The sequence below is a fragment of the Salvelinus fontinalis genome, chromosome 29 (genome assembly GCF_029448725.1).
Source record: "Salvelinus fontinalis isolate EN_2023a chromosome 29, ASM2944872v1, whole genome shotgun sequence".
In the NCBI taxonomy this organism is placed as follows: domain Eukaryota; kingdom Metazoa; phylum Chordata; class Actinopteri; order Salmoniformes; family Salmonidae; genus Salvelinus; species Salvelinus fontinalis.
The window spans coordinates 33,355,838-33,374,891 of NC_074693.1; the positions used below are offsets into that span (position 1 = coordinate 33,355,838).

A 19,054-nucleotide genomic window follows, 5' to 3' on the forward strand; every position below is an offset into this window, starting at 1 on the left:
AATCTCTGAAGTTGGAGACTTTTATCTCCCTCAACAACTTTAAAAATCTGCTATCCGAGCAGCTAACCGATCGCTGCAGCTGTACATAGTCCATCTGTAAACTACCCACCCAATTTACCTACCTCACCCCCCATACTGCTTTTATTTATTTACTTTTCTGCTCTTTTGCACACCAGTATCTCTTCTTGCACATGTTCATCTGATGATTTATCACTCCAGTGTTAATCTGCTAAATTGTAATTATTCGATTTATTGCCTACCTCATGCCTTTTGCACACATTGTATATAGATTCTCTTTTTTCTACCATGTTATTGACTTGTTTATTGTTTACTCCATGTGTAACTCTGTGTTGTCTGTTCACACTGCTATGCTTTATCTTGGCCAGGTCGCAGTTGCAAATGAGAACTTGTTCTCAACTAGCCTACCTGGTTAAATAAAGGTGAAAAAAAAAAAAAAAAAAAAAAAAACATTTTAACCATGTGTACAGTATGTGACCAATACAATTTGATAATTGTGTGTGTGTGTGTGTGCACGTGTGTGTGCGCGTGTGCGTGTGTGTGAGACTGATAGAGCCAGCAGCAGATGGCTTCTTCAGACTCAGACAGGGCCGTACATGGAAGAGAGAAAGTCAGATCCCATGATCCACCACTTGAATGAGGTGCACTCTCACCATAGGGACCACAGACAGCGTTTTAAGGGGAAATATTCTGATTTCTCGAGACAGAACAAACAATAAATAGTTGGAAATAGGGCAGGGCAGTGTGAGGGTCCTGGGGGAGAGTTTAATTATAAATAGACAGAGGGAAGGAACCAGTTTGAAACAGCTTATTTTCATATTTGTATATTTTCTTCATACTGTATGGTGACGACAAAGCATAGCCACGTGGCACAAGTGGCCTGAGTAGGTTTACAGAGGTGTCACAACTTTCTGTTCTGTAACAGGGTAAAAAAACACACAAAAAACATGGTAATCTTGATAATAAGTTGCATAACATTGATAAACCCACATAAAAAAAACGTTTTGGTTACTGATTGGAGAACATAGGAAAGAAACAGGAAGTAAGATAGCATTGGAGGTGAGTGTGGCTTACTGGTTGGTTGACAGGTCAAGGGTCAATCTTAATTATTACATTTCGTTATTGTACGGTTACGATTTTGTTTGCGCGTTGATAAGAAGCTAACCTGGATTAAGAAAGAACAAAGACACAAACCACAAACAGTCAAATTGTTCTAATTTAGGTTGGAATTAAATATGAAATCCTTATTGTGCCATGTTGTGTTCTACCTCAGTCAGAACTGGTATTCCAATCTTCATTCTCATCTTTCTGTAGTGCATTCTGAAGTCGGGGTGGATCTGCTCCTTAGAGCATCCCAAACGGGAGGAACACTTTGCCACAGCCAGATGGCCATCTCTTCCGACCATCCGGACCTAGATTAAAAATGAAAGATTGAGTTTAAATCTTTATGATTGCTTAAAAATAGAAAGCGCAGGGATAAGCAAACACCTGCTTATGAGTTTCACTTCTGTCCAAAAAGTCTGAAGACTTATTTTATTTCTGCACTGTTAAAATAGAATGACTCAAAACACCATCATTGTGTAGTAAAACCATGAAAGTAGTGCACCTAAACAGAGATCTGGTGTTTGGAGAGTGTTTGAATGTAAACCCAACGTAAGTGATACGATACACTGAATGTATTTCAAAAGTACTCTGAAACATCAAAAGTGGTTCTTCAAGCTGAATATCGGTGTTTTTTAAGAGAGCCTTGTGAAAACCATTGCTGGCATTTCAGTGCATGTAAAAGGCAGCTTAAAAACACAAAACGCATGTTTTGACAACCAAACGGTTTTGAAATGCCAATGGTTTATAGTGTAAACATTGATTGACGATGATTTTCAGACACTATTTGAATTAACAAATTCAAAGAACAAACTGGGAATGTCATATTTTTACTAGGGTATACAGCGGCAGTAATTATAGGCTGCAGTTACCAGGCCCGTTGTGATATTATCCATTATAAATGATGTTACAATTAAAATGTTTAGGGCTATGTAAGTTATAGCAGGTCTAACAGGAGGTAACGCATAAAGTGGGCCTTCATAACTGGACTTTGTGTGAGAAGGTGGATGTCAACCCGGGTCCACTCAGCCAGTCTTCAGGACTAAACGGTTGTGTTGAACCACTCTTGTTATATTCAGCACATGGGGTCCGATTCAGCCTTGAGTTAGACTTAACAAGACTTGAGTCAAAACAAATGTATGTCCTTGTTAAATCAACAAACTCCTAGGAATCCCCCCCCCCCCCCCAGTGCTTTATTTAGACAGATTAGAAACTGGAGAAGACAGAATCTGGAACTGAACTCACGATTTTTGGGGCCTTAAAATGGCAAATGAATTTGGAATTTTACCCACTCAACATGTGAGGAACTTTAGCCCCATATCAAAATACAAATGATTAGATTAAAGGCTAAATGTGAACGTCAAACATTGTGCTGCCGTACTGTTCAGAATCCCCCCCAGTTTGGGGCATGGAGGTGGAGAGAAAGGCATTTGTGTCAGGTGTGCCCTCAAAGCAAACTCTGTGGTCAAGTATAATACAGGCAAGTTTGCGGGCATCTCCACTGTGGGTTTGTGAGGCTCATTGTTTGGTGCCACACACACAGGGTGGTGTGAGTGGTGAAACAGAAGAGGTGTTGGCTGTTCTTTTGAGTTTTGATGTTGAGTCTTTGCCTGACAAAATTATGTTATGATTTTTGTATTTTACTAGGCAAGTCAGATAAGACCAAATTCATATTTACAATATCGGCCTACCCCAGTCAAACCCGGACGACGCTGGGCCAATTGTGTGCCGTCCTATGTATAAGGGCTCAGACCCAGATGCAGACACGGGAGGCAGATGGTTAGAGTCTTTTATATTTATTAGTTCCAAAAGGGTAGGCAAGAGACTGGTCATGGACAGGCAAAAGGTCAAGAACAGATCAGAGTCCAGGAGGTACAGAGGGGCAGGCAGACTGGTCAGGGCAGGCAGACTGGTCAGGCAGGCAGACTCGAGGTCAGGGCAGGCAGACAGGTCAGGCAGGCGGGTACGGAGTCCAGAAAACAGGCAAGGGTCGAAACCGGGAGGACTAGCAAAAGAGAGAATAGCAAAGACAGGAGCACGGGGAAAACACGCTGGTTGACTTGAAACAGACAAGACGAACTGGCACAGAAAGACAGGAAACACAGGGACAAATACACTGAGGAAAATAAGTGAGACCTGGAGACAATCACAAGTGAAACAGATCAGGGCGTGACACTATGGGACTCTCAATCACAGCCAGATGTGATGCAGACTGGATTCGAACCAGGGACTGTAGTGTCCCCACTTACACTGAGATGCAGTGCCTTAGACCACTGTGCCACTCGGGATAGACATTGCCTTCAGAAAGTATTCAGATCCCTTGACTTTTCCCACATTTTGTTACATTATAGCCTTATTCTAAACTGGATGAGGAAAACAAAATCCTCAGCAATGTACACACAATACCCCATAATGATAAAGAGAAAACTGGTTTTTAGAAATGTTTGCAAATGTATTACAAATAAAAACAGAAATACCTTATTTACTTAATTATTCAAATCCTTTGCCGTGAGACTCGAAATTGAGCTCAGGTGAATCCTGTTTCCATTGAACTTCCTTGAGATGTTTCTACAACTTGAGTGGAATCCACCTGTGGAATATTCAATTGATTGGACATGATCTGGAAAGGCACTCACCTGTCTATATAAGGTTCAACAGTTGACAGAGCATGTCAGAACAAAAACCAAGCCATGAGGTCGTAGGAATTGTCCATAGTGCTCCGAGACAGGATTGTGTCGAGGCACTGATCTGGGAAAGTTACCAAAACATTTCTGCAGCATTGAAGGTCCCCTAGAACACAGTAGCATCCATCATTCCTAAATGGAAGAAGTTTGGAACCACCAAGACTCTTCCTAGAGCTGGCTGCCTGGCCAAACGGCAATCGGGTGAGAAGGGATTTGGTCAGGGAGGTGACCAAGAACCCAATGGTCAGTCTGACAGAGCTCTAGAGAGAACCTTCCAGAAGGACAACCATCTCTGCAGCACTCCACCAATCAGGCATTTATGGTAGAGCTCTTTGATGGAAGCCACTCCTCAGTAAAAGTCACATGACAGCCCACTTGGAGACCATGATTCGGTTTGATGGTTTGATGAAGCCTAGATTGAACTCTTTGGCCTGTATGAGTGCTAATGCTAACATTAGCAGTCCTTGGCTGTATTTTCTTCTATTAATTTGAAATGTAAGGCCATATTTCCCTTGATTTTGAAGAATATGAATATGATAAACAACTTACAGATATTTGAACAGTCTTACTTTATCAGTATAAACATTTTGACCTGTTAATATTTTGTTGTCATTTAACAATTTGCTAAGAAAATATATAGCATTCTAAGCTTCAGAATCATGTCTTGAAATAGTAATTTTGTACTCATTAATTATTATCCTCGACTAACTTAATAATTTGTATTTTCATAAAACTATATTTTCTCTTATCCTTTGTATGAGCATAATACCATACATTTGACCTTTTGGAATGACCTATGAGGAGTTTATTAGTACACCGTATAAGAACAGGGCATACACAAAAAAAAGAGGGACTCCCATTTACACAATTTGGAAACTCAAGAAGGGTTCTAATTCTGCATTAGACAATATTCAAAACGCCATCAAAGTGTTTAGGCACCAAAAGAGAAAGGATCTAATTCTGCATGAAACAGGACTCGAAACACCATAACAGTGTTTTAAACCTTTCCTGGTTAGTGCTCCCAGTCTCCGGCAAGGTGTTGCACAACTCTTGGCTCGGTGGTGTTACAACACACCATGTGGTGTTTCAGAACACCTTAAATCTGTCTCTTAACCCCTTACACCCATGTGCTTCAAAACTCCAGCAAAGTTGGTGGTAGCTAAGATGCCACTAGTTTAAGTGTTACAAAACACTATTTTAACAGTGTGGATTTTCATGTCACTTCACATTCACTTTATCCTGATACTAGTGATTGTATTGAGAACTCCGTGTGTGTGTGTTTTGCTAGAGTCATGATTTTCCTAACTTGCTACAGGACAGAAGCACACAGACACCTTAACACACTCGTTCTCTCACTCTCTCTTCGCAGCTTAGCACACATGTGCCTCCTGTGTCTTGCAGTGTGTTTCCCTATGGATGAGTCATCTCCCCTCGGTCTGTTTTTACCACAGTATCTGGTGTATATCTATGGCGTTTCACTTTGTACTGTAACGCACGCTGCCTCCTCAAAGAGAGCACCACTTCAGAGGATCTGTTTTGAAAAACTGGCTCTCCACTGAGGAAACGGAGAAGGCGTGAAAGGGTAAGACATTACTTGCGTCATGAAAGAGGATAGTGTATCTTGTGGAATATCATATTTGGCCAGTATCAAAACATCTGTTATATAACTGTATGTTTAATTAATGAGACATGTTATTTGCTGCATCATGCCATATTTTGCGAAGTGAAACGTGTCCAATTTGGTCCCATGGAGCTGGTTGGTGGCCATTGTTGCCAGGGGAGAAATGTAAAAACTATTCTTGAACATGTCCTAGCTGTGTGTGAAATGCTTCTAGCACAATTCCTTGCGCTAGTAGTCCCACTATTAGTTGTACAATCTAAAACAGCAAATAACTATCCTTTCAATCTAATCTTAGATAAAAGTGCCATTGAGAACGTTCAATGACCCCCCCCCCCCCCCCCCCCCGACCCCCCAAAATAGTATTGTTACCATGAATTATTAATAACGTAGAAGGAAAACTACATGTTGCAATGTAACAATTATTATGACAGTAATTATTGTACTGTGAAGTGTCGGAGGTTTCCATTAATACGATTACAAAGGTGTAAGGAAGGAAGAGAAAGGAGGGTGATTGCCTGCTGGTTGCCTCTATAGCCTCAAGCGACCTCTTCACACAACACTCAGGTGGCTGGTTATTTTTGAGTGTCTATTCCGGATCTAGTACATCACGTGTTTTCCTGTCTTTGTCCAAGTGAGATAGGAAACAAGCTGTCACTGTTGCTGTTAAACTCACTCAATATGAAAGGAATGGTTCATGAAGTTTCATAACATTGTATTTTATGAAGGTGTGTGTGTGTGTGTGTGTGTGTGTGTGTGTGTGTGTGTGTGTGTGTGTGTGTGTGTGTGTGTGTGTGTGTGTGTGTGTGTGTGTGTGTGTGTGTGTGTGTGTGTGTGTGTGTGTGTGTGTGTGTGTGTGTGCATTTGTGTTCCCTTTCTCCAGAGAGTTGTCTTTTGAGTGTCAGCAGGGACTGAAATCTCTCTTTGTCTCTTTCTCCCTCTCCATTCCTCCCTCTACAGGGGAAGCCATTCTCCCCAGTGACTCTGCTGCCCAATATTATGGGGATGAAAAACATAATCTTCTACCTGGAAAGGTAGCGTTGGGGAGTAACTGATTACATGTAATTGGACTATAAACAAAGAACTGTAATCAGTTGCGTTACCAGCTAAAATATTGTAATCAGATTACAGATACTTTTGAAAACTAGATGATTTCTTCTTGCATTACTTTTCAATTCAGAAAGGATGTTGGCAAAAATATACATTATGACACCTTTATGTTGTCTCAATTACATAAAAGTGCTAGTTTAAGTTTGTTCCACCTGATGTCCCCTATGTCAGAGACCATGATGACACACCAAATGATGACCACCAGTCTGAAACTACTATGATGTCAGAGACCACTATGATGACACACCATGTGACGACCACCTGTCGGAGACCACTGTGATGACACACCAAATGACAACCACCTGTCAGAGACCACTATGATGTCAGACCACTATGATGACAGACCATGTGACGACCCCGTCAGAGACCACTGTGATATCAGAGACCACTATGATGACACACCAAATGACAACCACCTGTCAGAGACCACTATGATGTCAGACCACTATGATGTCAGACCATGTGACGACCCCGTCAGAGACCACTGTGATATCAGACCACTATGATGACAGACCATGTGACGATCCCGGCAGAGACACTATGATGTCAGACCACTATGATGACAGACCATGTGACGACCCCGTCAGAGACCACTGTGATATCAGAGACCACTATGATGACAGACCATGTGACGACCCCGTCAGAGACCACTGTGATATCAGAGACCACTATGATGTCAGACCACTATGATGACAGACCATGTGACGACCCCGTCAGAGACCACTGTGATATCAGAGACCACTATGATGACACACCAAATGACAACCACCTGTCAGAGACCACTATGATGTCAGAGACCACTATGATGTCAGACCAAATGGGTTTGTTGGATCTTTTTTGCCTTCTTCTAATGCCTCTTAAGGGGAAAGTAATCCAAAAGTTACTGAAAGTAATCAGATTACGTTTACTGAGTTTGGGCAATCCAGAAGTTGCATTACCGATGACAATGTTGGATAGGAAACGGATTACATTTAGAAATTGACCTACCCAACCGTGCTAAAACAACATTTTCATTTCAGGAAGACGGTGTCAGTTCACAAACTGCTAAAATAGATCTTCTGTGTGTTAGTATCACATTTAGATATTCTCTGCTGACTCTGTGGGTGACAGCTAGTTATTTAGCATGTTGACCTTCTGCAGAGAAACACATTCATAATCACAGAAGCAGAGTGGAACTAAAGGAATGTACTCTTAGGGGCTTGGTGTTATACACAAGAGAGATGTGTGTGAGTGGAAGGGTTTATTACTTCATAACTTTAGTCTCTCTCTCTCCCACTCTATCCTTCTCTCCCTCTATCAAACTTTTTTTTGCTCCCCCTCTCCTCCCCTCTCTGACCTTCTGAAGCAGAGCCTTGGGGCAGAGCAACTGCCGGTCACTCGACCTTACCCCAGTTTGGAGTGTATCCCCTGGCAGTACAGTAGATGGGGATTGTTGGCAGGCAGGCAGTCTCGTACACAGCCCCACTGGACGGAGGGGTCTGGGTGTGGGTGGTGGGGGAGGGGATTATCACGCAGGGCTCATTGTTGCTCCAGCCAACTCCCTGCACTCCCTTCTCCAGAATGTGCCCTTTAGATCATTGTGCATGGAGACTATGCCATGGTGTTCTGGAGCCTGCCATGCAGCAGCGTTCTGGCCAACATGGCCGCTGCTACAGTACTGCCGCTCTCTGTTGCTATGTGTCAGATTGTGACTCTGAGGTAGTTCCAGCGATTAGAGCTCAGACACCAAGATAAGCCAGAGCAACCGGGCTGCCCGCCCAGTCATTAACAGGCTCGCTACCTCTTTCTCTCACTCTCTCTCTCTCTTCTAATATTGACAACACCGTGAGACTAGACCATGAGTTTAACGGCTGCTAGTCCAGGAGTTTACGGCCCCTCATTTCGCTCACCTCCAGTGGCTAAATCATTTATGAGCGGGCAAGAGGAGAGACTAGTGGTTAGAGAGGTTTGGATACATGTGTTTTTGTTTGCATCGCCGGGTCATCGGGGGACATTAGGCATCCAAGACTGCATAGTGCTGCAGGTGCCGAAACCCAGATCTATTTTATTATTATTATTATTATATATGTTGTTGTTTTTTACTTTTTTTACTGAATTTTCAACTCCAGCATTTACAAAATAATTGCACTTGTAAGTTATTTGGTAGTAATATAAAACAGCACATCAAAGACAACAATACAGCAAAACAGAGAGAGAGACAGACATGAAAAAATATCTATTTTGATACAGTTGTTTCAGGTCAACTAGCACAGATAATACAATCTTTAACATCTGAGATCGTGTGTATACACATACCAGGCCTCCTACATCACCAGTATACAAATATACATAATTCTGGAACTGCAGGGAAATGTAGTCGTTTAACATAAGAAAAGAGGGGAGCCCACATTGCATAGAATTTGTCTATAGACCCATTGAGTGTGTGTTGAATTTTTTCCAACTTTATGCAATTCAAAATGGATTTAATCCAAAGAGCATGAGAAGGGGGTACAGATGATATCCATCTCAGTCAAATTAAACATCTCGCTAACAAAGTGACAAAGGCAATTACATCCTTATTCATTTTGGTCAGTTGTATTGTGGGTAAGGAAAACCAAATAGAGCAAAAAAAGGGTCTGGCTCGATCTGTGTGCCGCTTAATTCTGAGAGTGTGTTAGAGATGTCTTTCCAGAAACCAACAAGAGATGGGCAACACCAAAACATGTGTACGTGATTAGCAGGAGACTGGTTACATCGTACGCAATTAGGGTTCACATCCTTGTAAATTTTGGATACTCTTGCTTTGGTCCAGCGGGCCCTATGAATGAGTTTGCATTGAATGAGACCGTGCCGAGCGCAAATAGAAGAGCTATGCACCCTTTTGAGTGCCCCTTCCCATAGTTAATCAGATATTTCCTCACCCAGTTCCTCCTCCCATGAGGATTTAATATTGTGTAATGAGGTGGTTTGTAGTGAGCAAATTTGACTATAGATTATTGACAAGGTGCCTTTAAGAGTAGAAAGTGGGATAAGAAACGTATCGAACTGTGTTTCACCAGGAAGGGAGGGGAATCCTGGACCTATGCTGTGGACGTAACTCCGGACTTGTAAGAACTTAAAGAAATGGATGTCAGAGGAGACCAAATGTAGCTGATAATTGTTCAAATGTACTAAATGTATTGTTAATATGCAGATCTCTGAATCTTTTAATACCGAGACTAGACCATGTGGAGAAAGCACCATCAACCATAGATGGGGGAAAAGCTGGGTTTGAGGCTCCCGGAACCAAAGAAGAGGTTGTTTGAAACCCAAAGTGGCACCTAAATTGATTCCAGATCTTCAATGTTGTTCTGACATATTTTTTTGGTGAAGGAGGAGTGTTATGGAGGAGTGAGCGACGGAAGACAATGATGCCAGTATAGATGAGTCGGCCTCCATCTCTAGCCAAATTGGGGGTGGGAATATCTCTCTGCTCTGCAACCATTACTGAATGATCCTAAGGTTAGTTGCCCAATAATAGAATCTGAAATCCGGTAGAGCTAGACCGCCGTCTGGTTTGGGCCTCTGCAAAAACTGTTTTCGTATCCTGGGGGGCTTTTTGTCCCATATAAAAAGAGTAGTATTAGGCCGTCGATCTTTTTGAAAAATGTATTGGGAATTCAAATCGGAAGGCACTGATAGAGATATACGCATTTAGGAAGGGTATTCATTTTAATAGAACTAATTATTGCAACTAAGGAGAGGTGTAGCAAAGACCAGAGTTCCAAATCGTCCTTAGTACGGATTAAAAGAGGAGCAAAGTTGGCTTGACAAAGGTTTTCAAATCGGATTGTGACATGTACTCTGAGATAAATAAAACTACTGTGAGCAATTTTAAATGGCAAGTTATGTAATGGGCAATTTCTTGCCCATATTCAGCGGCATGAATTTGCTTTTACTGAGATTCAGTTTATACCCTGATAAGTGATCGAAAGATGCGAAAGTGGCAAGGACAGCAGGAACAAAGACAGAAAGGTTGGATGTGTCTAATAGTAAATCATCTGCATATAAAAGACCGTTTGTGTTTGTGTCCGTATCTGACTATACCTTTGATGAGGGGGTTGGAGCAAAGTGCTATTGCAAGTGGTTCTATGGCGAGGGCAAACAGTAAGGGACTTACAGGGCAACCCTGACGTGTCAATCGTTGCAAAGGGAAGCAATCTGATTGAGTGTTATTAGTCCTGGCAGAGGCTTGAGGGTTTGCGTACAGAAGTCTTATCCAAGTCATGAATTTGGAGCCAAACCCAAATTTATTTAGAGTTTAAAAAGGTATTTCCATTCCACCCGGTAAAACGCTTTCTCCGCATCCAGGGATATAATGGCTTCAGAGGTATTGACGACAGAAGGATTATATATAATATTAAATAATCGTTGAAGATTGAAGAATGAGTGTCTATTTTTAATAAATCCTGTTTGATCCGGAGAGATAATTGATGGGAGGACTGTTTCCAGACACATTGCCAGAAGCTTGGCTAGAATTTTATAGTCAACATTTAGCAGGCTAATTGGACGGTATGATACACAGTCAAGAGGGTCTTTGTTTTTTTTAAGAATAAGACAAATGGTTGCCTGAGTGAGAGTCTGGGAGAGCACCATTTACAAATGCTTCATTGTACATTTCAATTAGAATAGGGGCTATTTTGGAGAGAAACTTTTTAGAAAACTCTGCCGAGTAGCGGTCAGGCACTGAGCTTCTCCAGGATTTAAGGGATTTGACAGCGTTAGACAATTCTTCAACAGTGATTGGCTGCTCTACTTTTTTAACCAAATCCTGTCTAACAGAAGGCACAGCAAGTGAGTGGAAGAAACCATCCAATTTCAATGTATCCACTTTACTTTCAGAAGTATATAAAGTCTTGTAAAATTTCTTGAACTCGTCATTGATGCCCCTAGGGTCTAATGATATCCCAGATAATTTACGAATTTTAGGAATCTGGAATGATGATGATAGTTGACGTAACTTGTGAGCTAATTACTTACTGGCTTTATCTCCTTGTTCGTAGTAAGTGTTCCTAGACTTGACAAGCAGTTCTGTAACCTGGTCTGTTAATAATGTGTCAAATTCTGCTTGCAAAGTTAAACGCTCCTTATAAATATCCGGAGATGGTGAAACGGCCTAAATGTCATCTAATTGGGCAATACAGCGTGTTAACATAGAAAGCCTATGCCTTTTCAGTTTGTTCAAATGTGCGGTGTAGGAAATAATTTCACCTCTGATATAAGCTTTCAAAGTTTCCCAGAGAGTAGACGCAGAGATGTTTGGGGTTCTATTTGCAATCATGAAAAAGTCGATTTGACTCAAAACAAAATTGACAATGTGTTCATTACTGAGCAGTTGAGTACTTAGCCGCCAAAGCGGTCGCAGATTGTCAACAGTTTGAAAGACTACTTCCATAGTAACAGGGGCATGGTCAGATACAATTCAAACAATTGGAAACAATTGGATTAAATGAACATGAAGATATGGAATGGAGAAGTCTGTCATCTACAAGGAAGTAGTCTATGCGCGTACAAGTGTGGTGAACCGATGAGAAAAAAAGAGTATGCTTTTCCAGATGGATTAAACATTCTCCAACGGTCTGAGAATGCGAATTCCGATTTGAAAAAAATCGCCATTGTCCCAATTAGGAGCATAAATATTAAGAAGAAGAACATTCGTATCGAGCAGCCTACCACTGACAATTATGTATCTATCCTGGTGGATCTGCGATCACATTAGAACATGTAAAAGGTACCGATCTGTGAAGTAAAATAGCCACCCCTCTTGCCTTACTCTGAAATGAGGAATGGAACATCTGACCCACCCATCTGCACCTAAGACTTGAGTTTTGTGATACCTTCAGATGAGTTTCTTGGAGAAAGATGATGTGAGCTTTCAATTGGTGAAGGTGGTGTAGCACCTTACTACGTTTAATAAACCCATCGAATTAAACTAATAGGACACAGGAGTAAGGAAAAACTAGACAGACACAAACGAAAAGGAAAAATGGATCGGTGGCAGCTAGTAGGCCGGCGACGACGACCGCCGGGCAACGCCCGAACAGGGAGAGGAGCCATCTTCGGTGGAAGTCGTGACAGGATCAGCATTAATTTTGTGGATAGATTGTTGCTTCCATCAATGTAATTGTCTGCATCATTTCCAATCCCACATATTTTTGGGAGTAAATATATACATCCAAACATGAATATATAAATCCACCTTAGCCAAATACATTTAAACTCCAGTTTCACAATTCCTAACATTTAATCCTAGTAAAAATTCCCTGTCTTAGGTCAGTTAGGATCACTACTTTATTTTAAGAATGTGAAATGTCAGAACAATAGTAAAGAGAAGGATTTATTTCAGCTTTTATTTATTTCATCACATCCCCAGTGGGTCAGAAGTTTACATACACTCAATTAGTATTTGGTAGCATTGCCTTTAAATTGTTTAACTTGTGTCAAACATTTGGGTAGCCTTCCACAAGCTTCCCAAAATAATTTGGGTGAATTTTGGCCCATTCCTCCTGACAGAGCTGGTGTAACTGAGTCAGGTTTGTAGGACTCCTTGCGCGCACAGGCTTTTTCAGTTCTGCCAACACATTTTCTATAGGATTGAGGTCAAGGCTTTGTGATGGCCATTCCAATACCTTGACTTTGTTGTCCTTAAGCCATTTTGCCACAACTTTGGAAGTATGCTTGGGGTTATTGTCCATTTGGAAGACCCGTTTGCGACCAAGCTTTAACTTCCTGACTGACGTCTTGAGATGTTGCTTCAATATATCCACATCATTTTCCTCCTCATGATGCCATCTATTTTGTGAAGTGCACCAGTCCCTCCTGCAGCAAAGCACCCCCACAACATGATGCTGCCACCCCTGTGCATCACGGTTGGGATAGTGTTCTTCGACTTGCAAGCCTCCCCCTTTTTCCTCCAAACATAACGATGGTCATTATGGCCAAACAGTTCTATTTTAGTTTCATCAGACCAGAGGAAATTTCTACAAAAAGTACGATCTTTGTCCCCATGTGCAGTTGCAAACCGTAGTCTGGCTTTTGTATGCTGGTTTTGGAGCAGTGGCTTCTTCCATGCTGAGCGGCCTTTCAGGTTATGTCGATATAGGACTCGTTTTACTGTGGATATAGCCGCTTTTGTACCTGTTTCCTCAAGCATCTTCACAAGGTCCTTTGCTGATGTTCTGGGATTGATTTGCGCTTTCGCACCAAAGTGTGTTCATCTCTAGGAGACAGAACGCGTCTCCTTCCTGAGTGGTATGACGGCTGCGTGGTCCCGTGGTCTTTATACTTGCGTACTATTGTTTGTACAGATGAACGTAGTACCTTCAGGTGTTTGGAAATTACTCCCAAGGATGAATCAGACTTGTGGAGGTCTACAATTGTTTTCTGAGGTCTTGGCTGATTTCTTTTCATTTTCCCATGATGTCAATCAAAGAGGCACTCAGATTGGAGGTAGGCCTTGAAATGCATCCACAGGTACACCTCCAATTGACTCAAATGATGTCAATTAGCCTATCAGAAGCTTCTGAAGACATGACATCGTTTTCTGTTAATTAATATCATCACCCCTTTTGAATTTCTTTGCCCATGGGGGGTGAAATATATTTCACCCCCCCAACACCCCAGTCCTTTTTCCACAAAACGTAATCTAAAATTGTTGAATGGGCTTCCTGAAACCAATAGATATTATATTCCTCTTTTAGCCAGGACAATACTGATCGTATTTTCTTATTACCTGCTAAGCCATTACAATTAACTGGCTATACTTATTTCACCAACTACCATAATCAGACACAAGTTTCAATTCTATTTATCATATTATATGTTTGTAAATATACCATTAAAAAGTAAGATGATGATTGAGTGTCTATATAGCTGTACCATGATACTTGCATTGCTGCTAAGTAAACCTCCTATTGGTCTCAACTATACAACCCACTAAAACCATTTCTCATCCTGAGTTGGGTTGTCATCCCAATGCCCGGCAGACCACCCCCGACCACCCAGATTCCATGGCCCCGGGGGGACCGGGACCCATCCTTCGAAAACAGCACACAGTGCCACCAACAGAACAGAAGCAGATCAACCGCCAAATGCATTTCCATCGCCCTCACAAGATTTGTATTATATATAGCCATTAAAAAACATATACATTTAAAAAATCCTATCTTATTTTTCAAAATTAGCAATTAATATTTGTAGTAATGTAGGCAGTTTATGCAAAGGATTTTTACCTCTCACCAGTCTCGCCATTACCAAAATTACATTACGGCAAGCAATTATTATTTTAGCAAACAATTATTATGATTCATCCTAAACTCAGCAAAAAATGAAACGTCCCTTTTTCAGGACCCTGTCTTTCAAAGAACTTTGAATTTTTATGAAATAACTTCACAGATCTTCGTTGTAAAGGGTTTAAACGCCGTTTCCCATCCTTGTTCAATGAACCATAAACAATTAATGAACATGCACCTATGGAACGGTAGTTAAGACATTAAACAGCTTACAGACGGTAAGCAATTAAGGTCACAGTTATGAAAACTTAGGACACAAAAGAGGCCTATCTACTGACTCTGAAAAACACCAAAAGAAAGATGCCCGGGGTCCCTGCTCATTTGCGTGAACGTGCCTTAGGCATGCTGCAAGGAGGCATGAGGACTGCAGATGTGGCCAGGGCAATAAATTGCAGTGTCCGGACTGTGAGACGCCTAAGACAATGCTACAGGAGACTGGGCGGACAGCTGATCGTCCTCGCAGTGGCAGACGACGCAGTGGTAACACCTGCACAGGATCGGTACATCTGAACATCACACCTGCGGGATAGGTACAGGACGGCAACAACAACTGCCTGAGTTACACCGGGAACGCACAATCCCTCCATCAGTGCTCAGACTGTCCGCAATAGGCTGAGAGAGGCTGGACTGAGGGCTTGTAGGGCCTGATGTAAGGCAAGTGCTCACCATACATCACCGGCAACAACGTCGCCTATGGGGAAAAACCTACCGTTGCTGGACCAGACAGGACTGGCAAAAAGTGCTCTTCGCTGACGAGTCGTGGTTATGTCTCACCAAGGGTGATGGTCGGATTTGCATTTATCGTCGAAGGAATGAGTGTTACACTGAGGCCTGTACTCTGGAGCGGGATCGATTTGGAGGTGGAGGGTCCGTCATGGTCTGGGGCGGTGTGTCACAGCATCATCGGACTGAGCTTGTTGTCATTGCAGGTAATCTCAATGCTGTGCATTACAGGGAAGACATCATCTTCCCTCATGTGGTATCCTTCCTGCAGGATCATACTGACATGACCCTCTAGTATGACAATGCCACCAGCTATACTGCTCGTTCTGTGCATGATTTCCTGCCAGACAGGAATGTCAGTGTTCTGCTTTGGCCAGCAAAGAGCCCGGATCTCAATCCCATTGAGCACGTCTGGGACCTGTTAGATCGGAGGGTGAGGGCTAAGGCCCCCAGAAATGTCGAGGAACTTGCAGGTGCCTTGGTGGAAGAGTGGGGTAACATCTCACAGCAATAACTGGCAAAGCTAGTGCAGTCCATGAAGAGGAGATGCACTACAGTACTTAATGCAGCTGGTGGCCACATCAGATTCTGACTGTTACTTTTGATTTTGACCCACACTTTGTTCAGGGACACATTATTCAATTTCTGTTCGTCACATGTCTGTGAAACTTGTTCAGTTTATGTCTCAGTTGTTTAATCTTGTTATGTTCATACAAATATTTACAAATGTTAAGTTTCCTGACAATAAACGCAGTTGACAGGGATAGGAAGTTTCTTTTTTTGCTGAGTTTATATTGTCTCTAAACATTTTTTACTCCCTCGCAACAGTTGTGGGACACACACACACACACACACACACACACACACACACACACACACACACACACACACACACACACACCCTTTCCCCCACAACAACAATAGTCTCAGATTCTCATCAGTTGCACCATCCCAGAGCCCAACTCAAGAAAGGTCTTGATTTACAAATGCATATACAGTTGCAGCTGTATGAGAAGGCCTGTAAAACTGAGAAAAAATATGGGCAGAAATGGTGAGATTTGATTAACCATTGTCACGTCCTAGGTGGAGGTCAGATATACCCCCCTCCCCTGAGACATTCACACATGGTCCCCCGTTGTGACCATATTCCCAAGCATCTCCGTGCAGTCAGACCTTTGATTTTGTGCCACCATGGCCACAATAATATGACCCCTCTCTGAATGTCCGAGTGTGACTCCCCTCCCCGTGGGTTACTGCAGCTAGTGTTGCCCGCAATTCCACTGCCCGGGTGGGGGCACCCCACTGGAATCCCCACCGGCTAGGTACAAGGTCATCAAGGTTCTCATTAGCAGCTTTGAGAATATCCTTGTATATTATGCTCTCCCATCAGGGGACTCTGGCCTTGCAGGACCAACCCTGCAAGGCAGGATCAGAATCTTGAGGGGGCGGTGCTAGCTAGGAGGTCTCTGACCGCATTTTGGCTGCATACAGGCCGCTTACAGCAGGCTCATAAAACAGAAAGGGACTTCTCCTTAGTATCTGGGTCGTTCAGGTGGATGTCTAGGGTATAGGGTTGTGGACCGTTCCATCACTATAGGACCATAAATAAATAAATTAGATGTATAATTTATTCTTACAATGTAGTTCCCCATGATTGGACAATAAATAAATTAGACGTACAGTTGAAGTCGGAAGTTTACATACACCTTAGCCAAGTACATTTAAACTCTGTTTTTCACAACTCCTGACATTTAATCCTAGTAACAATTCCCTGTCTTAAGTCAGTTAGGATAACCACTTTATTTTAAGAATGTGAAATGTCAGAATAATAGAAGAGAGAATGATTTATTTCAGCTTTTATTTCTTTCATCACATTCCCAGTGGGTCAGACGTTTACATACACTCAATTAGTATTTGGTAGCAATGCCTTTAAATTGTTTAAATTCAGTCAAACATTTTGGGTAGCCTAACACAAGCTTCCGACAATAAATTGGGTGAATTTTGGCCCATTCCTCCTGATAGAGCTGGTGTAACTGAGTCAGGTTTGTTGGCCTTCTTGCTCGCACACGCTTTTCAATTCTGCCCACAAATTTTCTATAGGATTGAGGGCAGGGCTTTGTGGTGGCCACTCCAATACCTTGACTTTGTTGTCCTTTAGCCATTTTGCCACAACTTTGGAAGTATGCTTGGGGTCATTGTCCATTTGGAAGACCCATTTGCGACCAAGCTTTAACTTCCTGACTGATGACTTGAGATGTTGATTCAATACATCCAAGCCTCCCCCTTTTTCCTCCAAACATAACGATGGTCATAATGGCCAAACAGTTCTATTTTTGTTTCATCAGACCAGAGAACATTTCTCCAAAAAGTACAATCTTTGTCCCCATGTGCAGTTGTAAACCGTAGTCTGTTTTTTTTTATGGCGGTTTTGGAGCAGTGGCTTCTTCCTTGCTGAGTGGTCTTTCAGGTTATGTTGATATAGGACTTGTTTTACTGTGGATATAGATGCTTTTGTACCTGTTTCCTCCAGCATCTTCACAAGGTCCTTTGCTGTTGTTCTGGGATTGATTTCAAGCATTTGGAAATTGCTCCCAAGGATGAACCAGACTTGTGGAGGTCTACAATAATTTTTCAGAGGTCTTGGCTGATTTCTTTTGATTTCCCCATTATGTCAAGCGAAAAGGCAATGAGTTTGAAGGTAAGCCTTGAAATACATCCACAGGTATACCTCCAATTGACTCAAATTATGTCAATTAGCCTATCAGAAGCTTCTAAAGCCTTCACATCATTGTCTGGAATCATTGTCTGTGTCATGCACAAAGTAGATGTCCTAACCGACTTGCCAAAACTATAGTTTGTTAACAAGACATTTGTGGAGTGGTTGAAAAACGAGTTTTAATGACTCCAACCTAAGTGTATGTAAACTTCCGACTTCAACTGTATATTTTTTTATTCCACACTAATTACCGGAATTACAGGCTAAGAATGATCATATTTTTCCAATGCCAAATCACTTTGTCTTGTTCGCAACAAAACTTTCCCTGTTTGCAAATAATTTAATCTGAGAACACATTAGGAATCTCTGCATGGTACTTTTAAAAGTTAGGACTACCTTTCCACCCCAGACAGAGTAGGTCTACCAATGCAGAAAAATGTTGTTTTTAACTGCTGGCTACTCTTCTTCGGTGGCTTACCTAACGAGAGAAGGTCGTAAGTGTTTCCCTAAAAGCTGTCTGGGTTTAAACCCTCTATTGTACATAAAGTAAATAGCTTGATCAATTGATAATGACAGAATTAGATTACTTCCCAAGCAGTCAGCCTCTGAATGTCAAAGAAATATGCATCATAGTCACGTCTTTCCTGGGTATTTTACAGCTTGTTTCTAGCATAGAGCATCGAGGACCAAAGCGCTGTTATAGATCACTTTATAGAATCAGATCCGTTTTATTTTGTTCTAAATCTTAAGCTAACAAAAGGGTAGGCCTATGCTT

At 41.9% G+C, this 19,054-nt stretch overlaps 1 long non-coding RNA gene across 2 annotated transcripts in view; it reads right to left on the reverse strand.

Annotated features, from left to right (window-relative positions):
* Positions 1-528: 528 nt before the first annotated feature.
* Positions 529-19,054, reverse strand: part of LOC129827854 (uncharacterized) — a 30,267-nt gene continuing 11,741 nt past the window's right edge. For both annotated transcript variants that reach the window (XR_008755223.1, XR_008755224.1), the window contains exon 4: positions 529-1,430. This is a non-coding gene — a long non-coding RNA (uncharacterized LOC129827854). The remainder of the gene's footprint in view (positions 1,431-19,054) is intronic.